The sequence below is a fragment of the Lagopus muta genome, chromosome 2, assembly GCF_023343835.1.
Source record: "Lagopus muta isolate bLagMut1 chromosome 2, bLagMut1 primary, whole genome shotgun sequence".
NCBI classification, from domain to species: Eukaryota; Metazoa; Chordata; class Aves; order Galliformes; family Phasianidae; genus Lagopus; species Lagopus muta.
In genome coordinates this window covers 85,739,679-85,762,929 of record NC_064434.1, presented here as the reverse complement: position 1 = coordinate 85,762,929, position 23,251 = coordinate 85,739,679, and the positions used below count along the sequence as shown (strand labels likewise).

Genomic DNA, 23,251 nt, shown 5'->3' with positions numbered 1-23,251 from the left:
TAGTTATTGGATTCCGTGAAGAATGAATGTGATACAATAGCTATTCCCCACCTAATCATTGATATGCTGGCTCACTATGGATTATGTATACGATAGACTGTTTTAAACACTTAAAGATGTTACATACGTCTATAGTGAAGTCAGCATTAGTTGTTTCTGGCCTTACTTTGGCAGATGGAATGATCTTAGCAATATAAAACCAATCTCTCACACAATATATTCCAACTTAGAGGTTTCTCTATTCTGTCACTTATTATCCTCAAAAATATAAAAACAAGAAAATGGTCTCAAATTCAAACTGACAGCAGAATAAACCTTTTGAAATTCCTAAACCGCATTCATTCCTTGTATAATTAATTCTACTGAGGACAGTAGAGAGGGAACCGAGCAAAAGTTGATTCATGTTCCTTTCACATGACAAATAACCTTCTTCTTTTGCCCGTGTCGAGCATTCACGATTAGAATTGAATTACCGACGGGTAGATTCACAATCCTTCACAACAAAGGTGAATACAGGCTATCCTGTTCCATTCTCTTTGACACAAACTTCCTGTTGGATTTTAGAAATTATCTTTTCTACTGAAAATGAGTAACAAATGGCTGTTAGAAAGTCTGAATGCATACATGCTCAATAAGGATAAAGTTACCGTCATTAGAAATGTACGTCATACAATTCCCCAAACCAAAAGAGGTCATTACATGGGAAGGCTCACAGACTTTTTCCCTTAGCTGACTTATCCCAAACTCGGCAGACTTTCATGGGAGCTGCTCACTAGTGTGCCAGTATTGCTTTCCAGTTTGCTCCATGATTACAATTCCCACTAGTTTCCAGGAATTCCTAAATAAGGCCCAACACTTCTCTGCATTAAGATTCTGCCTTACATCAGACTTCAGCAATTTTCACTTTAAAAAAAAATGAGGAGGATATATGAGAATTCTCTTGGAGCAGAATTTAAATTAAATGTCCTTATTAATGATGTATGGATTTCTTTCATTGTTTAGGAGGTCTGTGAGCAGTTGAAAGAAACAAGAAGGCTTTTAGTAACGGGCACTAACAGCACCATTGTGTTTGCATGGAAGCTCTTGGCCATTCAGTGTCACAGGGTCAAAAACAATCCAAGCTCCCACACCAAAGCAGTCTGTAGAAGGCCACACAGATCTCACAACGCTGATTCTTTAGAGCTTGGGTGGGTTTCTGTGAGTGATATGTTAAGTTCAACTGGGAGTTACAGGGGAAATTAACTTTTACTGAAGTTCACACTCATTCAGATTTCCCTGGTGCATTTTATATGTATATATATATATATTTCTTTCTCCTGAGTTATGTTGGAAATATGATGAGAACAAACTGAAGTGTGAATATGAAATGTTATGAGATGATCTTTTGCAATGCTTTTTGTTCTGGTCAGCTGGCATCTCTCTCTGTCAAGCACTGAGTTACATAGTAACAAAGTTAGTTCTTGCAAATAACACAGGAATCATAGAAGTATACCAAGTGAGGGGAGGGAGGAGTGGAAACAGGACTAGGAAAGGCATTTATTTGACTTCATTAACTTTACGAACCATTGCATTTAATTGCTAAGATGATATTCAAACCTCATTTTATCTGGTCCTCTTCTCCTTTTCCTAGCTTTTGCAATGTGAGACCGAGAGGTATGCCTGAAGTTGAAACTGACAGCAGCCTTGTGTATTTCAGAGGAAGGTTGAGTGCACATCTGTGAAATAATCAATAAATTCTGCACTTTGCTGCATGATATCAGTCATGGGTTATAGATGTATACCGATTACATATATACGACTCCACTACATACATGTATCTAAATGTCCTAAAAGCATACAGCTGTTGAGCTGTTACAAAGCACATGCTTTGTAGCGTTTTGTTGTGGCGCTGAAAATAATTTGATATCATGAAAGTCCCAAACATTGCCAAAACACTGATATATTATCAATTCTTTTCTCTTTCTTTTCCCAAGGAAATATGCTGTCGTACTCTCTCTACTGTAAGAGAAACTTAATAGGATGGGAGAAATGAAAAGCTTTTCAGGCACACAATGCACTTCAAAGTTCCTATTCAAAATGCATGTAGAGCACAGTGCTTTTTCCCTGAAGTCTACCTTCTCATTCATGAGGAAGTTTTACTTCTCTCCTGGCTTCACAACTCTGGCAAGACTCTCTTTCCAACCCTTACTATTACCCTTCTGCAACTTCTACCAATCAAGTTTGAGAGAGTATTCTTTCCTGAAGGTTCAGAGGTTTAAAGCATGTTTGTTTCAGTCTCACATCAAACCCATTCAGGAGACATTCAGAAGCACAGGGAGCAAAGTCAGTAACTTTTTCTTTCTGACTGGTATTTTAAAGTAAAAGAACATATACCTTATGCTTTGAGTGAAACTGATGTTCACCATAGCAGATCTGTTTGTGTAGTATACAGTGATGTTCCTAGATTAGAAGCAAAATTTCTTTGTGAGGGGGCTAACAATACTGCAGGGGGCCATCTTGCTTCACTGAACTGGAACATCCAGTCTTTTAAGAGCACTCATACATTAGGTTGTAAGATTACTCTCACTATAGCAACCTTCTCCAATACAATCCTTTCTTTTTCTCTCTCTTTTTTTCTCCCTTCTTTTAAAAGAAGCAGCTTTATAACTTAGCTTTCCACTAAACATTTTCTTTCCTGGCATCTTCTATCCTTTCTAACCTCCTCCTCCACTGTCCCAGACAGTTTCTGTTCAGTTTTACAGTGTTCAACTTCTGCACTTCAAATTGTTTATTAAGGTTTTGATTTTTTTTCCAGCACTGAGCAAGAACAAGAAAGTGGAGCTCTCCTACAGTATAAGTAAAATGCTAAATCAGAAAATTCACGGCTTCCCTTGATCGCTCTGATCCAATTCCTCTGAAAACTGGGCTTTATATTTGTACTCTCTTGTGAAACAGTGGGATTGTTCTGAATGAAAAGAAAATGTTTTCAATCTCCTATGCTTGGTGAAATTGCTGTACTGAAGGTATAAGAGCAAAATTAATCCGCTGGTTTGTATCAGAGCTCATTTCTTATGTCTCTCAAAGGAGTTAAAAATCTAAAAAATAAAATAAGGCAATCAGACAATAGATCTCTCCCCAGCTAAGAATACCTCTAACAGCAACATGTCTGCAGTCTAGGGAGGAAAAAAAAAGGATATCTTCAAAAAGTCTTTGAATGTAGAATGAACGAATGGAGCCATTTCTTTGTCTGGCCAGAGCAATGGATATTCCTGTAAGGCTCATGGCACTATTTGTATCTGAATATGACTACCTGATGGGCCAGAAGCTGCACATGACCTTGCATGAGGTCTTATTTGCCAATTGTTGGTGGCCATACTATGGGTGGAATGATGGAAACCTATCCTGAATACACCTACTCCTGAATATTGGTGAACCTTCAGTCTGTAGTAACACTTCAAAGGCAAGAATCAAGACGCAGAACACAATTTATGTCGCTATTTCTATTTTTGACACAGGCTCAGACACACACAAAAAACCTCTAAACAGAAACTTGCAGCAAAACATGAGGTATAGTATGAGAAAAACAAAACCTGGTTATTACACAAGTGAGCTCCACTCTACCTACCACAATGCATCTTGAACAAATAAAGCTTTACATTTTCCCCAATCTTTAGGCAGCTAGCTGGCAAATAAAATCCTGTTCAAGAATGTCAAAAGAACAGACCAGACATGTTGGGAGCAGTGTTTGTTTAAACTGACACTTATGCTGCATGCCTAACCAAAGAACTGAAAGAAAAAATCCAGCTTATGAGACATACTTAAGAAGAGGGTTTCATTGTAGAAATGAAGAACCATTATCTTAGTGATGAAGTCTACTTTTGTCCCTGGAGAAACAGAAAAACAAGTTAGCCAACTTCATATGGGTTTGGGTTGCTGACCCTTGATCAGGTGTTGACAGAAACTAGGAAAAGTAGTAGGAGGAGATTTTCTTGGTTATAATATTACGCTCTGCCAAATCTATTTTGAAACTACGTTGGAAATTTCCTTGCAACACCATATGTGATAACAAAAGTGACCTTATGGACAAACTATTTCACATGCTGCTTCAGGAATGCAGACTGCTGTTAGTATAGCCCAGCACAGAACACAACAGAAAGAGGACTGTATATCATACTCTGCTAAGCTGCATAAGCACATGAAAACTCAGAGTCATCCTTCACCAGCATACAGTACTACAGACATCTTGGATAGAATTTCTAATGCTATTCCTTACTTCATTCTTCAATTTTATGTGATCTTCCAGAAGAGTTAGAAAAGCAACAGAATTGTCTCTTTTAGCAAGTGTAATAGAGGCTAATGTGTGGGTAATGGTATTAACTAGAAAGCATTCAGCAATATTTTTTAGGAAGTTATTCTATATGTGCAAAGGGTATCTTCTTTGCTACAACTTTATTGGGTGACCATTGCTTGTTTTCTCCAAGAACAGTGCACTGAAGTTTGTTGTCTGGGACAGCTGGATCAGTTTCCTTCAGCTAGCACAGTTCAGTGTGACAGGACATACCACTCCTTGCCTTTTCTATCTATGCTGTATCTGCATCAGCCCTGATAGAGGCTGCAGAGTTCAGATTACAATAGAGTTTGGCAATGGCAAACCCTTGTTTCTTCCATGTTAAGGTAAGTTTGATGATCTCAAGTTAATCCCTAAAATAGCAGCTACACAGCACAGAGTGATACCTAACTGGGCAGTTAAAGGGCAGAGTCTGGGATGTTTGTGACCGTATCGAATGATTTATCTATTAACCCTGCTTTCACAGTGGATGACACTACAAGACATTGGAAAGGCAGCATGAGAAAGCCTATTAGAATCATAGAATCACTTAGGTTGGAAAAGACCTTAAAGATCTGTTGCTGTGCACCAGGGCCTGTTTGGTGCTGACTGAACAGAAGTACGTCAATGTTACAGCCAGAGGGGAAAAATAAATTAATTAATTAAAACTCCTGTTAATAAAGGCCACTGATGTCAGATTCAGCTAACTTTGGTCAAGCAATAAACTTGGAAGTCTTTTCCACCCAAGGGCTTCCTTTTTTGTCTCCGAAACAAAGGAAAGTGAAATGAAAACAAGAACTCCAGACTATATAGCAGAGCATTATGCGACTAAGCCAGCTGTTGTTCTGATACTGTTATTTCTGTTGTCTGGTATGTTCTGGCAGAATGAAAAGCCTAATTATGCCTGTAGAACTGTTACTTTTGATAACTTCTCAGGGCATTATACACTAGTGCAATATTCTTTAGCCCTGTGAACCTACACACATATGATAGGGAGTGTGAGTTGCCTACAGTACAGATAGTACCTGAAAAAAAACATTCACTATTTACTTACTTCTACTAGCAGAAAGGAATATTAGGAGTAGCTTAACTAATTCTATTGTTTAAATACTCATTTATTAGACACTTAGTTACACTGAACATTTCCAAAACTGCTGCAAATTATTTACCAAAGATACCAGCTTCAGCAAAGATGCCTTCCAGCCTTGTGAACTTACAGCTATTCATGCACCAAAGTGATAATGAAAGCCAGGCAAATATCTATCAGGGCTGGGTTGAGGTAGTGGTAGTGGGGAGGTTCATATTAAAATTCAATACTGTACCAAAGACAGTGGTAGAGACTAAACAAGTGGAAAGCCTTCTCTCTCCTGCACTCATTTAGCAAGCACATGGAAATAATTATTGGCCCAGATACGCATAACCATAATTCTCATTGTGTTCCAAGAGCCAGCATACCAGCCCTGTGCACCCGTACTGAGCTCTCCAAGTATTGGAATGCAAGTCTGCAAAACCAAGCGTCAGGACTTGCGTAGCCTCTATTCTCACAATAAAGCTACATTATAAATCAGAACAAGGCTCCACGAACCAGGTCATCTGCCATAAAGTCTACAGGAGTACGTCAGCATGGGATAGGCTTGTTTGAAGTGAAGCAGCTCTTCTGTATCTAAAACAATTTATTTATTATTCATGCTTGATCAAGCTTGATTTTTATACAGTAAGTTAAATTAGGAGAAGAGATGTCTGTATTTGTTTGGACAAGCAACTCAAAATATTCAAAATCATGTTGTTGATATTGTGATGGAAATAGCTTTTTAGAATGTCATAGCTATTTCAAAGAAAATGCTGCGTTGCTTTTAACTAACTCACAGAGCGACCAAATCCAAGATGTTTCCTCTGCATCACGGTCAAAACTACGTGTGCCATGAAGACATGTCAAGTTGCTTCTCTCCCAAAACATTTGTATTCTGAACTAGACGCCTACAAGGTTATTTTAAGGTGAAAGAAAAAAAAAAAAAAAAAGCAAGAAAAAAGGTGTAATTACTGTGCATTTAGGTCTTCAGCTCTGTGGGTATGTTCCTGTTTTGAGATAACGAAAGAAGAATCAACAAAATGGCTTTTCTAATTTTAGACTAATGACTGAAGTTGTTGCATAAGCTACATAGGCTCACATAGCATGCCACTGAATAACGTTGGCAGAGGAATAAAAAAAAAACATTTTTCACAGAAACAGAAAATTATTTCTAGATTAACAGGGAAATATTCAATTCAAGAATAAGAGTTGTACTTTCACTGTCATTTTTCATATCATGTCCTTTCAGAAGATATATTCAAAACTGGAACAGATCAGTTAGCACCATATATATAGCTAGATACATGTATCAGTAAATAAAGAATCTTAAAATGATCACACTGAATATACAAGAATATAAAAGTATAAGCATTGGATGCTCTTAGTCACAAAACAACACAGGAGATTAATAATGTAAGGTTTACCAACCTATCTGATAACAGGAGAAACAGATGTCACAATGAACTCTTTTGGAGAACTTGTAGTATTGAGACTGTTTTCAGTGACTAACGAGATGCAAAAACTTAGGGCAAAAGCAAGGTGCAGTTGCTTGATTTCTCTCATATACTCTCTGCTATGCTGTTACTGCTGTTCCCCATCTGAAATACTGCGTCCAAGTCTGGAGCCCCCAGTACCCAGTACCAGCCCCCAGTGAAAAAGACAGGGAGCTGTTGTAGAGGGTCCAGAGGACAGCCACGAAGATGATCAGGGGACTGGAGCACCTCCCCTAAGAAGACAGGTTGAGGGAGCTGGGCTTGTTCAGCCTGGAGAAAAGAAGGCTGCGAAGTGACCTCATTGCAGCATTTCAATACCTAAAGGGAGCCTACAAACAGGAGGGAAATCAACTCTTTGAAGGGGTTGATAACTGCAGGACAAGGGGAAGTGGTTTTAAGTTGAAGGAGGGGAGATTTAGTTTGGACGTCAGGGGGAAATTCTTTACAGAGAGAGTGGTGCGGTGCTGCCCAGAGAGGTTGTGGATGCCCCATCCCTGGAGGTGTTCAAGGCCAGATTGGATGGGCAGCCTGGTCTAGTATTAAATGGGGAAGTTGGTGGCCCTGCATGTGGCAGGGGGGTTGGAGATCCTTGAGGTCCCTTCCAACCCTGGCCATTCTGTGATTCTGCTGTTGCCTCGCTATCTTGATCATAAACAGAGCTTGTTTATAACTTAAGCAGGTAGCCACCATCAGTAATATGATTTTTTTTTCACTGTGGGCTCTAAGGGATTGCTTTACCTCATCCTTCACAGCCCTCTCTGTACAATTCAACAAGATCTTCAAAATAAGTCAGAGGATATTTTTATAGGTTGGAATTATTTGGTTTCCCTGTCAGAAATGATTCCAGGAGTCCACACTCTGAGCCTAAGCTTGTAGTCTTAGAAAGATAATGATTACTTGCACTTGAGAGCATACAGACAAGCTGTTTGTTCAGAAGCCCAAAACTCCTACCCCTGTTAATGCATCGGTGTTCTTACAGATGATCTATTGAACTTCTTACTGTTTACTAACAGAGCACATTGAGCAAACCAGGTTTAAGACTGTGTGGAGACAACACTGTAAACAACATTGATCAGATTATGCTCCAGTATTTGTGGGAGAAGCTGAACGAAGGACTACCAATTAGAGTCCCACAAATGATAATAGTTAAGTAATCTGCAGTTAGAAAGGAGAAAGGAAAAAAAGAGGAATTAATAGAAAAATCACAGTTCAATTCTCAGTTTCTTCCTCACTTCCTTGATAAATGAGTCTGCAAGTCTAATTTCATACATCACCTATATAACAAAGGGAACATCAATCCTGGAGTACCACTTTCATCTTGGTGTTGCCCCCTCTGTCTCTCCCATACTCAGGCAGCACAGTTAATCCACAGGAGATTCTAGAAAGGCCAGTGCTACAGTCTAAATCTTCTCTGTCTCAGGGACAAACTCAATCTAAGCACAGTAATGCTGTACTGGCAGCAATAATGTAGAACACCTGTGCTAGAAAGCACCAAGGTGTAAGGAATTGCTGCATTCTCTCATTACCACAGTTTCCTTCCATTTTTTTAAAGTCAAAGGTGTAAATACCAACTTGCTATTTCAGCTGTATGTTTTTGTTAACTACATAGTTGTCTTCTACAACCAATTTCATTTGGAGATGATTGCCAAAGTCTTGGTTGTGACCACACTTCCAAGGTGTCACATCCTGTAAAGGTTCAGTCTTGACGCCTGTGTAGGCTACAAGCCATGTCCAATTCTGGATCATTGCTTACTTTCCCAGCTAGCACAAACTTTTAAGGAGCAAGATGGGTTAAATGATGTAAAGAGCTATTAGGAAGTAGTTTCCTAATCCCAACCCCTAATCTGCAGAACAGTGATCACTGAATCACGGTGTAAATTAACTGTAATAAACAGAGAAGGAAAAGAAAAAAAAAAAAAGAGAGAGAGAGAGAGAGAAATAAAAGAACTTACTGGTTTCAGAAAGATCATCTTTCAACAGCAGAGTACTGTCAGTGATGAGGGAAGAAAACACATAAATGTTTTTAGCAAGTTAAAATAATTATCTTCTAGGTGAACATTAGGTATTCATTAATGTCTTTCTGTTCAGCCTATCCTAACGTCTATTCTTCAGTTATCCTGTTACCAAATTAGGAAAGAGAGAGAGTCAGAAATAAAGAGAGATTTTCCCTTTACTTTGCTTTGCACTCTGTTGGCTGTAACAAGAAAAAACCTTTCTGGCTCTATTGAATGAATGGTCAAAGGTACCTTTGCGGTTCCTTCACAGGGCGAACTAATCTGTGACAACTGTAGCTAATCTGATAAGAAGGCCTGCATGTGTGCTAATGTGCTAATATGAGGGGATTCAGGGCAGGCAGCGGTAGTGAAAACCCACTGCTTCCTAAATGGACCCTCCTATGCAATAGCCCCGGCAACATATGCGCATTTTAACACCCGCTTAACACCGAAACAATGCAGTGCCCTTTGTTGTGTGACGCAGAGGAGCGATTCCCATGGTGGGAATTTCTGCCTCACAGGCAACGTTCTTTCAGAGGTGATACAACAGGCTGGTGGCCTGGACCAGGAGCTGGGGCTGGGTCTGCCTGGATGCTCGGTTACATCCACATGCACGAAACAAGAGGCTTTTACTTGCTCCATGGCTGAGAAAATGTGCGGGAGGGATTGGGAGAGAGGGGACAATTGGTGTAATCATGTTGGGCCAGGTCTCTAGTCAGGAAAAAAACAACTTCTAGACTATGGTGCTTTATCTAAAAGAGCTCTAATCAGGTTGACACCAGTGTGTAATCTTGTGCTATACTTATATATCGTCCTTGGATTAAAATTTGTGTTCCACAGGAAAGACACATGACATCTTCTTGCTCCATTAGTTGTTGTAATGTACCTTCAGGAAAATTTCTCTAACAGACAGGCAACTTATTATTAGTATTGATCATACAGTAGGGAAGAAGACTTTGTGGATGTTTTATCTTCAGGAGAAAGACTATCATGACACCTTCTGGGCCATCATTGAGCAGGGTTGGGCTGCATCTTTTGGACACACGTGTTCCCTGCAGACTGCTGTGGATCACGGTCAGTTCACCATGTTCCACCGTTTCCAGGTGTCCCACAGCCTACTACTGCAAGGGGGATATAATAATATGATCCTTTCAATAGGAATTTTTAAAATTAAATCTTATAAAGAGTACTAATACATATCTGGAGACTGATACTCACCTGAAAAAAAGAAATGTTTACTAACCTACTCTTGTCATTGGAAAACAAAATCTTAAAACGGTGTCTTTGCTCTTTTGGTTTCTATCAGTGCTTTTTCTGTATGTCAGAAAAGCACAGTTACTGTGAGCTTCACAAAAGCATATGGACAACAGGCACAGACTAAAATACAGAAGATTCCATGTTAATAGGAGAAAAAATCTTTTATACTTTGAGAGTAACCAAACACTCTGGGCAGGATATGGCACCACCAACCCTTCAGTAAAGGTCAAAACTGAAGTAGTTGGCATCTTTAACAGTCTGCACTCGCTGGCCCTGACCTATCAGGTGAGTAGATGAAGAGATCTGCAGAAGGCTCTTCCAACCTCAGGCCTTGCCTGAATGTGGCACTCCAATAGGTCAGCAAATTCCCCACCCAAAAGGTGGGGACTGGCAACACGATGACAGCAGCAAAGGGAAAGTAATGCTAATATTAGCTCTACTACAGCATTTCAGTATGAAACAATATCTGTGTCTTGCCATGAGAAAAAGAGAAAATTCATGCAATACTAAACTCAGAAATACGGTGTGAGAAAAATGCTTATCCTGAGCACTTCAGATTCAGAGCCATTCAGTACAAAACATGGAGCAGACTTGGCCAAGTATTCCCATAAGAGCGTGACTCTGGTTTTACAGCTGCAGACTGATTCTCAGCCTTCTGTTTAAACATATTCCCACATTGGCTATAGAGCACTGGCAGTGATGACAAAAATCATGGGATTCATCATATACTGAGTAGCATCTTGAGCACCTCTAAAACCATACTGTTTGAGCTACTCAAGCCTCGTTTGCTTTTACCCAGGTCTCTGAAAGTCTTTGTGAGCAAGAACAACTTTTGTAAATGTTTCCAAATATACAAATGCATAAATCTTATTTATTCCTTTGCACTTTGTTGCATTCGGGGATACTATTTTATGTTTGAGTTTTGAATGCATAACAATTGACTCCTACTAAATGGTGACGACATTTCCTCTCAGAGGAAGTCCTGAGGGAAGGAAGGTCCCGCATAAACAAACTTCCACTCAGTACAATAGAGTGGCCCATAAATGTGAGCATTTTTTCAGGGCATGGGTGAGGCTGACACTCTCTTCCTGCTCATGCAGACCAGGGCTTATCGCAGTCCTGTTTCCCTGTAATTTAAATGTTTGCATAGCTTCTAGTTCATTTGTATTTTTCCCCACAAAGTGCAGATGTATCCCATTTTCCTGTTGCTGTGGAACATGGCGACAGTTTCCAACAGTGTTACATAAATGACCATCTGTGGTTTAAGAAAAAAAAATGCTGATGCACAAGATTGCAGTGTGAGAATTTTAGCTAGCTAGCAAAATTTATGCTATTAATACTTTGACACTTCCTGACAATAAAGGAAAAATGTTGTGTTCCCTCCATTTCAACATACTGTAAATATATGATAGATGGCCACCACAGGTGTGTGCGGGATGAGACCTCCATAGAAAAATTGAATAGAACTGAGCTGCTTATGCCTAATTTTCCTTAAGCTTTTTATGAAGAGTAATGGCAGACTAAATTAATGAAAGTTATTTTACTGATCATGAGAGCATACAAATAAACAGGAATAGCAATACTTCATCTACTTATTTTTAGCACCTTTGCATTTGTTGACGCCCAGTATCAGCAATACTGGAAACACTGAAGTCCACTGCACAGATCTCTGCAAACTGGCATGACAGTTGTTCTAGTAAGCAATGACAGAAGAAAATTGCTGCTGCTAACCTTGGATGGAGCTTAGAGGAACTGAAAATCTTCCCAAGTGACTTTCACAAACATTTAGTAATCCTCCAAGTACTAGAGGGGCACCAAGGCTATTTTTCTGTCTGACCACCCTAAGACTGATACTTGCTGTCTCATCCTATTCAAAGTACTACCGTAGCAATATTTCCTTTTCCTTACTTTTGACTCCTCATGCTGTAGTCACTCATCTCTCTTTCCTTCTCCCAGGAGTCCCATTGTCCTGGCAGATAGTTCTAGCTACCTGCTGGCTCCATATTTATTTTCACTTCCTCTTATCCTTCTCATTTCTCTAAGTTCTCCCAGTTCATTTCCTATCACTGCCGAAAACTTTTCAATAGATCTTTTCATGCTGTAGCCAAAAAGACTTAGAAGTTATATTTTGAATGAGCGCTTTCCTGTTCTGAAGCCCAAGAACCACAGCAACACTAATGAAACCTATCCACAGTGCCTGATAAAGAGTAAAGCAGTATGTGTTTTACAAGGTATTTTTCTTCCTTTTTTTAGCAAACATTGAATTATTATGTTTGAAAATTGCTGGGGGAAAAAAAAGTGCAGGCAGACATACATCATGTAAAATTTTATTCCAAATGGGTAAAGCTTATGCAGCCTATACACCAGAATCAGATAGGTATGAGCAATCATAATAATTTGTGCTAATAAGCACAAACATATATATACACATGGCTTCTCATACTGATGCCTGAAGCACACTCACAAAATATGTGTATTCATGCACTAACAAGTAAATGTACTACAAAACAAAACTATGAATATTGCGTGTATCTGCAAGTGCTGTGACTTCAGCTTTCTCAGTGTGCATTTTGCACACGTACTTATCTTTCTGCTCTGACAAAATACTTTGAAAGTATATGTGCTCATTCAAAATGTAACTTTCAATTCCTTTTAGCTGCAGCACGTGAAGATCTACTGAAAAGTTTTCAGCAGTGATAGAAAATAATTCGCTTGTTTCTTTCTACAGATGATTTCTGTGAACAACAGAATGTCATTTTGTTTGTTCATAAACAAAAGCAAAGGGTAGATGTGGAAATTAAAAACAGACTATAATAACAGCAAACAATACAAGAAGGAGAGAAAGATTTTTCTTTATCTGTGGGATTAAAATTTTATTCCATTTGAATTTCCTTCTCTTTTCTTTCGTATTTTTTCCATAGACAAGAAACTTTGCTTTTGACATCCACGGGAAGGAATGTGAGTGAAAAGTGAATCACACAGGCACACAAAAACACAACTATTATGTGTTCTTCAAAACTGTAAGCACATCTCTTTGCCAAGTCAGGCCAAATTTCCTTCTTACTTTGCAGAAGTTAATATGCAAACTTCTCCAGTTTTCCCAGTAGCTGCTGTGAACTATTTGTCATAACCTTAAGACAACTCGAGAAATCAAAGCACCTACAAAACCTCTGCTTTGGGATTACTGGAAGAATTATTTTGAGTAAATTCAAACATCCTCAGTACGCAGTTCTGGAAAAACAATGAATATAAATATCACATTCAGCCATTCACTTTTAGTTCAGAGTAAGTGTTTTTCTGCCAAAGGACTATACATGCTATATACTCCTCAACTCCTTCAGGATTTTAATCCACCATGAAGCATATGGTAAAAAGGTAAGTGTTCTGTAGAATCATTAACTTGCCTAAAGCAACGTGGATGTTCTTTATTTCTTTCTTCAGAGACAAAGAGCATCTGAAAGTAGTTAACAGCTAAACCCTATAGTTTGCTGAAGCAGCAAAAAATGAACCTGGAAATGTCCCTGCAGGGCTGAGTTTTATGTTAATTAGTCAATTCCCAGGGCAGTGCTTGTATTGACAAGAGTATGTTATTGTTCTGCTTCCTCAGTTAGTACTAGAAATGTAAGAGCACAACATATAAATACATTTATTTATCAGCACCAAAATTGTCAGGGGATTGTGGTAAATCAAATCTATATTGGACAGAAAAATTGCAGAAAGCCCAATTCTGATCTCATCCCAGGGAGAGAAAATAATTGTCCTTTTCATGTAAATACAAAAAGGATTTCTTTCTTTTACTAAGAGCTTTAAGACAAACTTTGCTTTGTAAAATGCCCATTCAGTGGCACTGATGAAGAATGGAGTTATTAGTGGGCTCAACCAGCTCCTGTGCTGAGGAAGGGGAAGCCAACAGAAGTCAGACCAAAAGAAAGGTCGCAAAGGATTTGCTTTCTTCTAAAGGAGTTGTGGAACAGCTCAGCCTGGAGGAACTAACCCTGCTGCTTGACCCCTCTCCCTGCAGCCCGGCTGGTGGGATGCAAGGCATGGTAGATTCAAGCTCTGGAGAAGCCAGTACTTGGTGTGGCACCAGCAATTTGTTTTGTTTCCTCATGCACACTGTGTGGCTGGCATCAGGAAACAGAGTAGCTCTGGTGTGTATGGGATTTTACTGACCAAGAAGAGGCCGTGCAGCCTGATCTCTCTACAAACCAGGACCTTAATTCTGTCCATTGCCATATGTTTTGCCAAACCATTTACTACTACAATCAACTCTCATGCTGAACAAGATTAGTAAAAAGAGAGGGATGAGAAACTACATATGGTAATAGTACTCTGGAGTAAATCCACTTAAAAACAGTAAAATGTCACTGAAAAAAAGCAATTTTTGTACAAGACTTGACAGCAGCCTCTCGTCTACTAAACCTCTGACCTGCTAACTTTTCCAAAACCATTCTCTGGCCCTAAGGATAAATGGTCTAACAAGGTTTGGGCCCACATTGCCAGCCCTCCCCTCTTCGTCCCTAAATGGAGTTAGCACTTCCATATCACCTCTTGAGGAGAGCCTTAGGTCCACAGCCATCATCTAAATAGTATTTGGCCATCAGCTGGGAGAAGGTGATCAGTCCATGCCAAAACTGAGCCAAAAAAAGTTCAAAGAAGGAAGTAGACTGTGCTGTCCATTTGCCATGACAAACAGCACCTTTGGAAAAGCAAAACGCGATATGTTTCAGCCCATCCCAAGTGTTATGTTCAGAGATTGTTCCAGAATGGTCCTGATTCAAAGCACATCAATAGTGTTTGCAATTTTCCCAGTGGTTTCAATATAGGTTTTGTGACCTAGACTACAACATTTGACAATAATCAGCATTTTCCCTAGAACATACCACTTAAATGCACAGAAATCTAAATAAAAAGTGTTCCCATAATTTTTAAATCTTCATCTGGATCTGCTTCTGATTTAAGAAGAAATTAGATTCATTCTTATTTTGCTCAAACAAGTACATACATCTCTGCTTTAAATAACAAGAAAAGCAGAGCAAGATTTTTGAGGTGATATTTACAGTGATGAGTTCCAAATTTTTTGGTGGGGAAGGCATGAGAGAATGGAGTGGGAGTTTATAAAGCTAAAATCACAATTAATCCAGTTTGAATGTTAATCGTGCTGATTATTTTTTAGCCTGAAACTTTCCAATATAAGTACTTTCAGTATGAGTGCAATATTTGAAAGTTTATTATAAAACTTTTTTATTTGGAAACTTATTACACAGCATAAATCCCAGCTGTGTAGCCTGAATTGTTAGTATTTCTTTCTCTCGTGCTAAACAATGAAAAGCTACTTCCCAGAGAACTGTGACGCACAATATTTCTGCAATCTTAAAATAATTTTTTTCCAACCACCTCGTGTGTCCTCTTGCTTTTCTGGGATAAAGTTTTCAGAGGAACAAAACCCCCCAAAAAGTAATTAATCATCTGGTTCTGTTTAAGCAAATAGCTTGATTCTGTGACCTTCAAACTTCCCTCCCCCTCAAAGAAAGCAATAAGAATGTAAAGCAGAGAGAGAGAGAGATTTGTAGAGGTATAGAGGCTCTGACTCCTGCTGACTGTTAAAACAATCTTTTCCCCAATGCTTCACAGAATATAGGCAGCGCCATACAGCACTGGGCCCTTTCTTTCAAGCTGCATGTTGATTTCCTCTTATTGATAGATGAAAATCCTTCATAATTTCATATTGACTTTTCAAGATATATTTTGATTGAGTTTTCAAGGACAGTTTGAAATACCTGATAATCAGATTAAAATTTGCAAATCATTGTTCCCTAAACACTTCTTGAGAGTTGCACATCTTTATTGTGCAACTTGTTAAATTCCTTAACAATGTACTTTTACACAACTGATTTTCCCGTGGAAACGAACCTAATGATCATTTGCATACAAAACTCATCTGCTACACAAACTCTCTCTTAACAAGTTGCTGAGGTACATCACCAAAGTTCTAGAGCAGCAGAGAGGCTTATGTCGTGTTAGATGTCACTGTACTGAATTCAGAAAGGACCCCAAAGCAAAGCAACACAATGTGATTTACTCATCAGTGATGCCAGTGATTCTTTGAGATGCATACTTTAGCACAAGTACCAGCAAGGTAAAGTTTTCAGCCCAGCTCCACAGAGGATTCAGGCAGCACCACGGCAGTTTACAACCAGTACCAACTACGGTTTCAGTGTGGAAAACCTAAATAGATTAAAATAATTTTTAGACTGGAAGACCAGCCTAAACTGTTTAGACTGGACCAACCAGGACACCATTCACTCAATAGGAACTGAACTATAGGTAGTGTAGTTTACTTACTCAGGTATTAAAAGGGAATGGAATGACAGGAACTAGAGTCAAAAAGACTTTCTGTGTCTCAAATTAGTCCCTTCAGTACAAGACCGTATTTTAAATCCCAACCTAGTGCAATGAATCAACTAATCTTCCAGAGCAGTTCTACATATCCTCTCAATATCTGTTCAATCTGCAGTAACAGGATTTAATAATTCACAAATAGTTATTGAGCAAAGCAGACATATTACATTCCATGACTAGAGTGTAACCTACACTATTCTCACACGCACTTGGCCTTGAAGTGGAGCTCTGTGCAATGGGAGACAGGATACACGACAGTAGGATGAGACCAACAGTTTCGTAATCGCATATTGCGTAACACATTTCTTTTCCTCCTTTTCTTGTTTTCATTATATATCCCTTAGTGAATTCCTCCAGAGCTATATTACCCCTTTGGGAAAGCTTATAGAAAAAAATCTCATCTTGAAGTGTAGCATGCATCTTCCCTCCAGATGTCCATATCTCCAGTCAATCTGTAGACTCTTTGGCAGTGCTAGGCCTGTGCTTTCTCAGAAGTTGTTACATGCCTGAGTGTTGGTGGCTGCCTTATTGTTTATGTGATTAGTCACTCTTGGACTATTTTAAGGAGGTGATGTATCATTTTTGTAAATTTTAGATAAAATTCATTTATATTCTGATGATTGATGCTGACCAGTTATCTAGCTAATTGTACTTTCTTGTGTATTTCCTCCAGAATCTGAAGTGCATTCAGAATGAACAAAAGCTTTTCTTGCTTTCTTGCTTGTTCTTCTTTTTCTTTTTCTTTTCTTTTTTTTTTCTTAAAGGAGGGGAGCTGTTGTAATAAAGCTAACAAAACTGTCGCTGAACTACAGCTTTATAATAAAGCTTGTGACAAGTTCTGGGATCTAAGCCAAAGTCAAACCAAATGTACAGTTTATGAGGGTGAAAGGTTTTACTGGCCAGTCTGTTTCTCTTCCAAAATACCTTCATTTCATATGTAAACGCTAATAGAAATAAACAGTGGTAGTACCATTAACTTCTATTTTTGCCTCACCACCTCCATTTTGTGCAATAAGCCACAGAAATAAATTGTAAGAAAAACCTGGGGAGGGGGTAAAATAAGCAGAAAAAATAATGAAATGAAACTGTGTTATATCCCTCCCTCTGAATTCCATCTGGCCCTTTGGGACTTCCTTAAAATTATTGGCAAAACTTATTATTTTGGGAGGAGAAAGGAAAGGTAAAGGGAAGGTAAAAGCAGGAAAGAGGAGGGCTCAGGCTAACTCAAAAAGAACCGTAATTATAAAAAGCTGCTTTATGTTCCTCCCAAGCTTTGTTTTTCTTTGCAATGCTAAGCCAGCATAGTGGGAAACACATTCATCCCTTTGTGCATACCTGATCATCATTTTGCAAAAAGCCTTTGTTTCTCTTACTTGGTTCCATTTAAGTCAAAACTCTGAAGTCTATGGGAGCTGTGCCTAAATAAGCCACAGCTCAATGCAGGAGGGTCCCAGGGTCCCCTTGCTCACTGTGATATCATACACACAGCAAGCCTGTGAAAAACCATGCTTGCAGTATTCATCCTACATCCTTCTTATTTAAGCTCCTATACATGTGTTTCCTCTGATTGCACCTTGTAATAAACCCAGGACTGATAGCTCCTCAAGGCAGTGCCTTTCCATTTACTATGTGTTTACAGTATGCTTCTGCCAAAAGCACATCCTTATGCCAGGGTTATATATCAGTGCATAAATAAGATATATTTTTATTTTTTAATTTCAGAGCTATATTAAGTAATTGTAAGTAATCACATGATTAGTGGTAATTAGATCTTTCCTATATTTAAACTGCCTGCACTCCCACCAACTTCCGTGTATGCAAAGCTGTTGCTGAGACTGCAACATGACTCCCTCTTCGAGCTGTACCAACACTACATTTTCTCTGAGAAGCAGTTAACATGGAGAACTAAGCATTCTGTTCGTTTTGAGGAACCATGTTTAAAACATTTATAAGCATCAGACACAGTGAGGTTAGCCAGATAGGGTGTTTCCATTTGTTCATGTGCTGCACCTATAGAATGTAGGAATTATTATATTAGCATTTGCTTTGTTTTTCACAAGTGAACTATTCAATTGAGCTCATCTATCTGGAGTCCTATATTTGCAGAAACCAGATATAAAAGATGTCAACACACGTAGAATCCTGCTCTCTTATCTTTTGGTGTTGCTATAATGGAGTATGCATGTATGTACAGTGATACTCATTAGATACGATGACAGTCATACATTCAGATGGGAGTTGTATTGCTTCATCCTTCTTTTATCTATTTGTCTTTCTCTCTGGATGAAGTTAACAACCCACCTATTATCACATATTAAGAAGTATCTTCTCCTGATAAATGAGGTTTTATTGGTAATTGAGAGGAACCTGACAAAATCATGCTCCAGAATATGTTTTTTTACAAGAATGAACTCTAAATCTAAACAAAGTGGGAAGCTCTTCTTTACTGACATGCCCTCATTTTGCCTTCCTTACTGTTAAACTAAGTATGTGGCACTTTGCAGAATGGTTATGTCATCCTAAAAAACTTTATTAAATCACTCAGCATCCAGTTGGAGCTATAAAAACACTGGTGGGATCTTCTTACTGAAGACGCTTCACAACATGTCTCTAGGCCAGACACGCATTAAGGCATAATTGCACTCAGTACCCTGATGTATATACTGATCTGAATCCTTGAGCAGTTGCATAATACACACACAATGTCTCACAAGTGACTCAGAATGTGTCCACACTGCAATCAGGGTGTGCAATTCACAAAGACATTTCATCAGAGGTTTTAATAGACCTACCCCAAATAGTGACCAAGTATGGCTAGTCTGAAACTGGGTGTTATCTCTTCCAGAAGAATTTGTGCATCTGACTTTTAGGACACTTGTGCCTGTAGCAGAGGCCTTTGCTTTTCCTATAGCTGGACTTGTAGAATTTTTAAATGTGACAAGGGAGAGAAAAAGAGCAAAGGCCAATGAGAGCCATGGGATCTTCTAAAATAAATGGTGCATGCAACATTTCTTTTTTTGTTGTTGATTCACAAGTTATATTCTAATGAACAGTAACTATACAAATAGCATGCCAGGCTTTGTTGAAGGTGATAATTTCAGGTTTGATAACACAAACACTGATTTCCATTAATTTAATATAGGTTCAACCTGTATACAACAGAGACTTTCTTATGATCACTTTCCATATAGTCCACAGTCTGTATTACAAGATGAGATTCATTTCACAATGTCATCTGCTACAATTACAATACAAAAAAATGCTTGCAATCAGCAGCAGGCATGTCTTTGTGGACAGTCTTGTTTGCCACTCCACTAGAGTGGATTAACTGAAAAATAGTAAATGATTCAGGACAGGATGAAAGCAGTGCTTGGGAAATAAAACCAAAAATTTGAAAACAGTACAGAAGGCACAGCAGAAGCAAAATTTCATTCAGTGATTAATGATGAGAGTACAGCAGCAACCTGGAAAAGAATGCTGTAGTGAAACTTTATAGCTCAGTGTGAAAGTGAACAAGAGAAAGCATACACATTGCTGCAGAAGTTCTTTCTTAATAAACGCAGTTTAACACTGCCACAGATGTAGCACTAAATTTTCTTGTCAACCCTCAATTAAACAGTGGCAAGACAACAAGAGTTCAAGTTTATGGTGGTTTGTTTTGTTTTTTTTCTTTGTTTAGTCATTGTTTCAAATTGGCCAAGAAACTGAGATAGATTCAAATTTGGACAGGATAAATGCATAAATCCAGCCTCTTGTTTACTTCTGAATTGCAAAAGGTGTAACTTAATGTAACCATCCATGGCTAGCTTCCCTCAAAGGAAAACTCTACTGTACAGAGTGGGTCAGACACCAAATAGACAAAGTAGAACACCATATATCTAGGGGCTATCAACATTGGAATATTCAGGATTTTTTAAGGGCTCAGGAGCAAGCAAAATGAGAAATAACTCTGCGTTCTAGCTCACAGCAGCCCTGATTTCAGGAAAACATGCTCAAATCTTGGGATAAGCTTAAATGCTGCTACAGTTAAACTGTGATACTGTTCAACAGAGAGCAAGTCAACATTATATTTGCTGTAATGGTGCTTTTGAACCACAGTATAGACTTCCTCCTTGATAACTGAAAAGTGGTCCAAGCTCCAAAACATAATTCTTATCCTATCCAAAGGTGCTATAATTGTGGATATTCTTGTTACTAATCTAACAACTCCAAGGGAGTACATTCCTCACACATCTGGAAAGTCATGATCCCTCTTCTTAAGTCTCTTGGGAATTAATGAATCTTATGTACATTTTCTATTCAAAAAGAAAAAAAAACAGTTGTAAAAGAATGATTCACTTCTAACTCTTCTGGCTAGGAAAGTAATAGATGTATTTTTCAACTCTTACTCTGTGGAATTAATTCAATAAGGCCACCCTGTTCTTCAGGCAAGTGCGCAACCCAATATCTGCCAAACAGAAGATAGATGGGAACAGATTGCTGCACCACAGTTTAGGTGGGAAACTCCTGACTTTGTATAGATGCATTTAGCAAAGTGGTAAGTTTGGAGAAATAGCTGCCTTTTGGCATATTCTATGGCTGACCTGTGATTCCCAAGAGCTCCTTTCTGAATAAAGAAACTCTCTACTGAATACTGCTCATAAGTGTTTAATTTTGGTGTGTAAATATGACCCTGTGAGCCAAATGCTTCAATTATTTAATGGATATGAACCCAACTGCACTTGCTTGTTTGCTCAGTAAGGATTTAATTTGCTTTAGTTAAAACGTGTCTCCATTAAATCTCCTGGGACCTGCCTACAGTTACTGAACTGGGCTTTCTATATAGGTGTCTCTCTATATTCTTTGCTTATTATGAGGCACAATCATGTCTTTTTTAAAAAAACAGTTTCCGTGTTGCAATGAATAAATGATGGTATTGCAGCATTTTTTTTCCTTCCTAGATGACAACTTAGGCCCCATTTTAATAGAGGCTGAGAATCCATATCTCCACTTGACTCCAGTGGGTGTAATAGAAAAGCAGACAACTGTTCCTCCCATTCTTCAAGACACACAGACAATAGTAAACCTGAAATCTGAACCCCATGACAGGGTGTCAAAATATTAATGTCCTGTTCATTCAGTCTGTTCTTGCCTTTTCCTCATGGACTGCTCACCTCTTTCAGCCCACAGCAATACTTAAGCAACCGTGCTGAATTCCAAAAACTTTTGCTATTTCCAAATACTGGTTGCCCTGGGAGTATGTAATGCCAATGGTACCCTGAGGGAGCAACAAAAGGCATTTGAACAGTGAGGCATCCCACAATCTTGACTCATCAAGGTGAGTAGATATTAAAAATAGACTGATGCCAGAACCTTGTTCTGTGTGTTAAGAACAGGCTAAAGGTAAACCAGAAATGCTGAAGGGAGATAGGAAGTATTAAGGAATTAAGGATAAGTGACTAATATTCAATCTGAAGCATCCAGCTCAGCAAGTAAGGAAAATTCTCATACAAAGTTTTGTTAAATGAAGAAAGTAACAAGCAAACACCTGAGACAAAAGTTTCTCGGATGGCAAGGATCGGAAATCCTGTTAATTAACATTCACATTTCTTCTTTTCTACCTCAAGGAGACACTGTCTCCTTGGAGCATCTGTCCAATTGGTTGTTTCAGCTCTGTGGATATTCTGCTGATAGCTATACTGTAGATTCCCATGCCAGATACTTGAGTTAATTAGCTTGTGGGCTGCTAGTGTCAGACTTGTTTAGTGCAGGAAAAAGAGCTGACAACAAATCATCACTGTGTGAGATCTTGATTATTGTTTAGATGCAAACAGCAACATGCTGGCACCGCCTTACATGTGTTTTCAATTATAGAAAGATGTTCTAATGCTAACACAATGATGCTGGCTTTTTTCTTCTTTTTTTTTTAGGAGAAACAAGCTTTATCGTTGATGGGCCCTAACCCTACACATGTGTTTTTTATGCGAATTTCTTTTAGGTAATCCTGTTTTCTCTGGGTTCACAGGTTCATGGGCCCAGATCCCCACTTTTTAAAGTAATCTCTGATAACCAGTTGCTAAAACACAGAAGAGCCACAAAGGATACTGGACATGCTATACAGTCCGCCTGCATTCACAGAAATATTTACATACATGCATCTAATTGCTCAGAGAAATTAACACGAACATAATTTGAACAAATATAAAAGATCTACTCCTTTATTTGTGTCTCTCCAACCTACTACCTCTTTCGTGGTGTCCTGCTTTCTCCAAAACTGTGTTCTTTTGAGGAAAATGTATACTGCTCACTGCAATTAACCTTCTTTTCGATCTGCCATCTACTCTTCACAGATGAGTACCATAGCAGAATATTCTTCACCATGAAACAAGGTATAGAAATGTTCAAAGTTTGCTAGGCACAAAATTGCTGTGACGGAACAAGAGGTAAAAATGTTCTGCAGTTCATTCTTTGCAATTTTTAAATATGCATTATGGAAAGGCGCGGTACTGTTGGTCACAGTAAGATGCTTAGATTGTGTGGTGTTAAGATCAAGGAAAAATATACAAAATTATATGCTTACAGCTGGACATTCCTGTAAATGTTATTTATTGTCTCACTAAGTGTTGCAGTACCCAGAACTAGACCTGGCCAAGTCCTGGTTTGAAAATAAAAGGGACAATTCTCATTTGAAATGTTTTGTAAATTATTTCTTTTTTCATTTGCATCAAGACATCCTGCTGACAATACTGTC

General features: G+C 38.6%; 1 long non-coding RNA gene across 1 annotated transcript in view; it reads left to right on the top strand.

Annotated features, from left to right (window-relative positions):
* The window catches only part of LOC125688616 (uncharacterized), a 449,093-nt gene extending 427,278 nt beyond the window's left edge, over positions 1–21,815 (top strand). Inside the window, exon 12 of the long non-coding RNA XR_007374813.1 lies at positions 21,684–21,815. This is a non-coding gene — a long non-coding RNA (uncharacterized LOC125688616). The remainder of the gene's footprint in view (positions 1–21,683) is intronic.
* The last annotated feature ends 1,436 nt before the right edge of the window (positions 21,816–23,251 follow it).